This window comes from Cebus imitator, unplaced genomic scaffold (assembly GCF_001604975.1).
Source record: "Cebus imitator isolate Cc_AM_T3 unplaced genomic scaffold, Cebus_imitator-1.0 Scaffold391, whole genome shotgun sequence".
NCBI classification, from domain to species: domain Eukaryota; kingdom Metazoa; phylum Chordata; class Mammalia; order Primates; family Cebidae; genus Cebus; species Cebus imitator.
In genome coordinates this window covers 323,368-331,075 of record NW_016107706.1, presented here as the reverse complement: position 1 = coordinate 331,075, position 7,708 = coordinate 323,368, and positions in this window count along the sequence as shown.

Sequence of the window (7,708 nt, the reverse complement as noted above, 5' to 3'; positions counted from 1 at the left end):
GGTTTAATGACTCACAAAGACAATTTGGAATAAATACAGATATTCACCCTGGATTTTTCTCTTTCAGTGGGAATAATTATTAACAACACTAGTTTCTCCTCTGAGGTAGTAATTTCTGGTAGTTTAGTTCTTTTTCAGAATGCACTGACAATGTGATTGTGATTAGTACCTCTGTCTTTCCCAGAATGCAATTATTTGCATATTAATTTAATTTTGTTTTTGGGTGAAAATAGCACCATATCAGCAGAGGGATATGATTTTAAAGTATCTGTGACATGAAATAATTTTAACGTGGAACTAAACTTTGCTATGATTCTAAATTTACTTTTAAAAATAATAAATATTGCCTTTTATGACTCAAGATTATGCTGCACAAACTAGGGAAATACATTTACCCTAAGAAGTATAAAACTTCAGTGCTATATCTGTTATTTTGACATTTTTTATTTGAATATTTACTCTCAGTATTTTTTGACATGGGGACATTAAAAATAATTCTGTGTTTTTGTTTCCTCTTTTGCACTTTATATTCTAAATTTCCTGTAATCATAAAATAGTTTTTCCAAAAAAGGTGATAATAAGTAAGTAAAACTGCTCACTTTCCTCCTCACATTATCTACTAGGGAATACCTCCAAAGAAAACACTATAGAAGTGAGAGAAGAGGTGTGCATTAAGGGGGAATCCATGCTGAAGCCTAGGAGGGAATGAGATGGGGCAAGTCCTCAGTCCAGGCTCAGTCTGAGTCAGCACACTCAGAGCAGATTTCTTGGGATAAAATGGGGAGGATTCACCTGAATCAGCTTCCAGAAACTGACAGGAAAGTCAGATGCCCCCCAGTTGACAATGGGATTGTTACCGCCTTTGGTAAAGGATGTTCTTGTTGACATGACCTCTGTATTCTCTGATGCTTGTTTAATGTGCCTGCAGAGCCAGAGCAAGACTCACTCTGACTGCTTTTGGCATCCACCTCCACATGACAGATGTACTGTCTCTAGTAAAAGTGCTTGGCACGGTAACTTTGGGTTAAACACAATTGGGTGTAAGCTAGTCTTGTGAAATGGAGATCCGCATAAAACTTGAGAGGGCAGAACAAACAAGGAGCAAATAGAGTCAAATCCATAAACCTTGAGGCTATTTAATTTCTAGGTCAACATTTATTCTTCTATGTACCTTCTGCCTTCCTCCTTTGTAATTTCCTCAGACCCAACCTTCCAGGCCCCTCATATAAAAATATTTCTCTCCTTTTCCCCAGATGGTCAGTGCTGTTCACCACCTTGCATATTAAGGTTCAGCTTTATTCAAGAAATCATTCAATGTCTGTGGAGCCCCTATTATATATGTCTGACTTCATGATTAGGGTAAATGTTGTCACATATCCATACAAATAACCTCCATTTATTAACAAAAAAAGACTTTTCAACCTCATCTCAACGGGACCCTGATATATGAATTCGCTGTGTAGTTAGATAAAATACCTAGGAATACAACTAACAAAAGACTTGAAGGACTTCTTTAAGGAGAACTACAAACCAGTGCTCAAGGAAATAAGAGAGGACAGAAACAAATGGAAAAACATTCCATGCTCATAGTTAGGAAGAATCAATGTCATGAAAATGGCCGTGCTACCCAAAGTAATTTATAGATTCAACACTATCCACATCAAGCTACCAGTGACCTTCTTCACAGAGCTGGAAAAAACCACCTTAAACTTCCTATAGAACCAAAAATGAGCCCACAGAGCCAAGACAATCCTAAGCAAAAAGAACAAAATTGCAGGCATCATGCTACCTGCCTTCAAACGATACTACAAGGGTGAGGAGATTGGGGAGGGATAACAGTAAGAGAAATACCTAATGTAGGTGATGGGGGGATGGATGCAGCAAACCACCACGGCATGTGTATACCTTTGTAACAAAATCCTGCATGATCTGCACATGTACCCCAGAACTTAAAGTGTAAAAAAAAAAAAAAAAAAAAGAACTGCAAACTTTAGTCCATCTAGTGTGGTTCTAGACCCAGACATATTGCCATGTTGCTACTGATGAGGACCAGTCTTAACTGATGCCCTTGCATTGAGACTGGCGTGGCATACAGTGCATTGCTAGAAATTAGCAATGGCTATACTAGTACTCAAGAGAAACTTAGACTATCTGTATTCATTGCATTCACATATAGCAGACTCATGTTACACTGGAGGTTTTATTTTGCCTGGATAAAGTTACTGAACAAGTAGCATCTCAGTTTGAGACAATAAGATTGCCAGCGGGTGATGAGCACTGTGGACATGAGCCATCTACCTGGTGGAGTGTGGCCAGTAGAGTGTGGCTGGTGTCTCCCATAGCAGTCTCTCTTGTCTGCCTGTCATTAGGTGATCTTGAGGCTGTGCAAAGTGAGTTATACAGCCGCTCCCTGATTAAATGCATCCTGTCTCTCTTACGTTGTAAAAATAATTGTGGACTCTGTGTTCCTCCTAGGATTATAATTCCTCAATGCCATATGTTTGTGTTGACATAATAGTATTCCCAGAAATTTGGCCCAAGCCTGACCATGTGCTGAGTGGGAGTGAGACTTCTTAGAGACCATCAAAAGTCAATTCATTCTTCAGCCTTTGTCACATAACTAAATTTGGGTTTAGTGCCCTAATCTTTAGATGGGTACCTCCATGATCTTGTTAAAGACATTTGTTTGCAAGTAAAGTGCTTCACAGTTTATCTGTGTATTTTACTGGACTTTATAATTTTTTTAAAAAACTGTCACCAGAATATGTCACTTACGTCTTCAATCTCCTTTATCTTCTAACTTGTAGCATTTTTTTCACTTTCAACATGATATTTGATGCAAGATTTGCTTATTACCCCCACTTTTGAAAAATGGTATAAAATAAGAGGAAATTGCATAGAAGGTGGAGAAGTCCATCTGTAGAAATGCTGATGGCTTCATTGTACAATAGTGTTGACTCTCAAATGAAAATGAAAAACTCCTAGCTGTGGAATGCCTAAGTTCTGAAGTTTTTCATTCAGCAGAGCTCTGTGAAGTACCAACCCAGATTTTTTTTTTTTTTTTTTTTTTTTTTGAGATGGAGTCTTGCTGTTGCTCAGGCTGGCTTTGTTTGAACTCCTGGACTCAAGCAATCATCCTCAGCCTACTGAATAGCTGGGATATACAGACACATGCCACCATGCTTAGTTTTCAAACTATATTATTAATGACTTTTTCCCTCTTAGGATATTCCATGTTTGGTAATTAAAACTAAGCAGCTGACTTGGCAGATGTGGTCAAAGGAACCACCTTTTTTTATGCATTCACCGTGAGATGCAGGCGACGTTTGATTTCACGGCATTTAATAGGTAATTTTAAAATGGCAAGTAAATTGGCAATTGATTATATTTTCAAATAAATGCAACCATCACATAAATACTTTGTCACCTTTATACAGCATGAACATGATGCTTTTGTAATGAAAAGTAAAGGTAGTATGGAAAAGACTTTTACAAGATCTGTTTTAAATCATTCACTGGTTGGTGTTCAGGAAGCAAAGGTGAGCACAGGAGCTCGCATGCCAACGGGGAGGCAGAAATTAGTCAAAGAATCACAGAAATCTGTGTAAAATTACAGCTGTAACACAGGGTATGAAGGAGAAAGATCATAATGCTGCCTAGGTTGGGTTCTCTAAAAGCAAAGCCTGAGACAGGGGTTCGGGTAAATATGATCTATTGTAAGAATGCTCTCCAGGGGAAGGGGAGTGTCCAAATCTGAGGCAGGGGAAGCGTGTGGTCTCAGATGAATGGGGCTTAAGCCTGGCTCCTTGGGAGCTCGGGAGCATGAATTGCACCACAGAGTTGTCCCACCTTAAGACAAGTGGCTGGCCTTTCATAGCTGTTCCCCCATGCAAACCAGGCATTAACCAGAGTTAACCAGGGGTGGGCATGGCCCTTGGGTCTTTGCAGACATTTTCAGGCTTTTGGGTCTGACTCTGAGTGATAGAGGAGGCCTTTGGAGGATTCTGAACCAAGAAGAACATTGTATTATATGTTCTCTTAGCATCTGTGGTGGATGCTGATGGTGCTTCACTCAGAGCACCTTAAACTTGATGCACTCAGTTTCATGCACTCAGAGGAACTCCCATAAGACCAAAGGCAGTTTTCAAAAGAAGGGGACAGCAACAGAGAAACTGAGTGCATCAAGTTTAAGGTGCTCTGAGTGAAGCACCATCAGCATCCACCACAGATGCTAAGAGAACATATAATACAATGTTCTTCTTGGTTCAGAATCCTCCAAAGGCCTCCTCTATCACTCAGAGTCAGACCCAAAAGCCTGAAAATGTCTGCAAAGACCAGAGGGATCTGGTGCCTCCTCTCACTCCATATCATACATCCCTCTGAATCAAAAGGCTCATTGCTCTATATGATACTCATTGTTGCTCTAGTTACCTTGTCCTGGCTGGATTTTCAGTTACCTTATCTATTTAAACAATGCATATTTAAGACATGTTTCACATCTGATCAGTGTATGTTGAGGCACCCACTTTTATTTTCTTACATTTAGAAATATATATATCTATAAGTGCCTAGAGTAATCAAAAATCATAAAGACAGAAAGTAGGATGGTAGTTGCCAGGGGCTGGGAGGAAGTGGGAATTGGGGAGTTATTATTTAATGGGTATAGAGTTTAGTTTTACAAGATGAAGAGAAATTACAGAGATGGGTGGTGGTGATGGACGTGTAACAATGTAAATGTCCTTCATGTCACAGGACTATACATTATATATTTTACCACAATTAAAATAACATCTATAAGTGTCATGGAATTTTGCTTTAGGTTAAAGCTTGATATGTGGCATGACTTTTCTGGCTCCAGAGAAACCTTTTGCCTTTACCAAACATAATCAGAACTAGTATATGCATTTGAAATTGGCCCAGAGTTGAAGATAAATGAAAAGAGACTCTTTGAGGCCAATTTAGTTTGTTAATTTCACACAAAAAAACATTGGCAGGTACAGTGGACTTCCTTATCTGGGTTGTGTTCTTCCCTGTTACATCTGCCTTTCTTTCTGTATTTAGGTCTGTGTCTTAGATCTCTGCTGTCTGGGTTCTTTTTATGTTTTTTAAAAATACTAATACTTCTGTTATTTTATATCTATTAATTGTTTCCCTCCTTGCATTCTTCACCTTTTTGAGTTGTATTTTAGCACTTAGTTTCCATTATATAGCAAATATGGGGAGGTCATCAAAATCTGGCTCTGTCAAAGTAATAGCTGCCTTCTGCATAGCCTGGTACTTTGGAAGACCATTACTCCCTTTCATATTGTTAGGGTCCTGGTGCAGAATCTCTCAGCTGTGAGTCTTCCTTTGAGATGTTTTGTGTCATTTTCATTGTTAGCCTGGCTGCTGGATTGGAAACACTGCCAAGTTCCTGAAAAGACAATTTTATCTAACAAATTTCTTCCAATTGCAGGAACATATGTTATGTGTAAGACAAGCTAACAGCCAATTTAACACTGGAGGTTAGCACATGTCAGCAGATGTTTATGGAGGGCCCACTGTATGCCAGTCTCTGGGGAGGCCTTAGGCACATGGGAGGAACTCAGGAAACGTAAATAGGTTAAATGAAAGTGAACATATTGGATTGAAGAACACATACACACAAAACCAAACATAGTTTTAAAGAACTCAAAGTACTAAAAGAGGAAGTGGACCTGCAAACACATGACTACAGTAAACTGTAATATGCCTCAATTTCCTCAACTGTAAATTAAAGACACACCTATCTTATTAATGATTTCCAAGATCATTCAAATACATGTAAAGTGTTTGACAAAATGGCAAAGTTAGAGTGCTACTTAGTATCAAGATGCACCCAACAGGAAGACAGTAATGGGCTCTATAGAGAGTAGTAGGTGGGTAAGTTTATCCAAGTCAACTTAATAGAGTTGGTGACAGAGTTGAACAGGGCTTTGTAGATGTAGCCATCCTTTTAGTCTGAGGCAGCAGAAGCCTCCATATGTCTTGGCAGCACCATAAACATGTACGTACGATGAGAAATTGGACCCCTATTTATTGGTTTGATCTTCTGACGTTGCTTGAAATTTTCATTAATGGAAAACGTCAGTTTTCCAGTTTTCTTGCCAAAGGAAATTACCAAATGAACCACTTAAAAGCTACTGTTAAACCTTATTTATAAATACTCAATGACCTTGATTTTGTTAAATAACAGTAATTGCTAATCATTATGTTTCAGAAGCCTGAGGCCTGCCAAGTCTTTTGGGAACTACGCAAGATTTTTTTATAACAAATCTAGTAATTTCAATGTCATAAAATATCTAGTAGGAAAAGCTAACCAGTAAATATTTTTATTCCTTAAAAACAATTTCTAGTGGAAGAGGTGCCTTTTAAAAATCTCTCTATGGTCAGTTTGTTATTGTTATTGCTTAAATCACGGTCCTAATTACCATGCCTTGTTTCCCCTGCAAACAGAATTTTGAAAACACTTTGTGATTTCTAAGGCAGGACTATATCGTGGTACATTATCAAAAAACTTCTCAGGATTATTTACCCAGTAATGTCAAACTCTCAGATAAGAGGATATGTCAACAGTATTTTCCATAAATTTCAGTTGTGTAGAATATTACTTATGACCTATCATAGAAAGGATTTATTGTGATAGTAGGTGGGTATTAAGTGTTTACCCAAAGATTAGAAATATTTAAAATCTAAAGCAATCATAGAAACTTCTTCAGAAACCTTTTTGAAATTTACTTTTGATGAGGCTTAATCCATAACCAAATACTATGGCCAAATATAAACTTGAAATACAGGTTTATGATATTTGAAAAGATGGGCCTGGATTACATTTCAGCCTTTCTGTAGCACTGTTCCTTTATCCATGGCAGTGCCTGTGCAGTATATGGAACACTGAGTAAAACCATCAAGTCAGGAAAATGGGGAAAGCAAATCTAAAACAACACAAAAGGCAATATTTGTTTACTTGGTCAAGCATTCTCCTTTGCATATCATGTATACATTCATATTATGTGCTATATAACGTAATTTTTAACCCTAAAGTTTGAGTAATATCAGTTACTGGTTAGAAATACTCTCCATCACAAATTAGGTTTTGATTATTATGCTGGACAATTTTGACCCTAATAATATTGGTTACTAAATCCTCTCCTGGCACACTACATCACCATGATGCTGGATCTATTTACTTATTTATTCAACAAATAGCCTGCCACTGGACCCCAGGGGAGGGCTGGAGGTTTAGTGGTGAGGCACATAGACAAAGCCTCTGCCCTTGTGAAATTGACATTCCAGTGGAGAAGACAATTGGCAAGTGAACAAATGAATAGATATACAGAGTCACTCATAATGGATTATAAGGACCAGGAAGGGAATAAATAGAGCTGTAAGAAAGATATTAGTAGGGACATATTGGGTTTTTTTTCCCATTTATTTATTTTATTGCATTTTAGGTTTTGGGGTACATGTGAACAACATGCAAGATTGTTGCATAGGTAGACACGTGGCAGTGTGATTTGCTGCCTTCCTCCCCATCACCTACATCTGGCATCTCTCCCCTTGCTATCTCTCCCCAACTCCCCACCCCCCACCATCCCTCCCTTATTTCCCCCCAACAGACCCCAGTGTGTAGTGCTCCCCTCCCTGTGTCCATTGTTCAACACCCGCCTATGAGTGAGAACATGCGGTG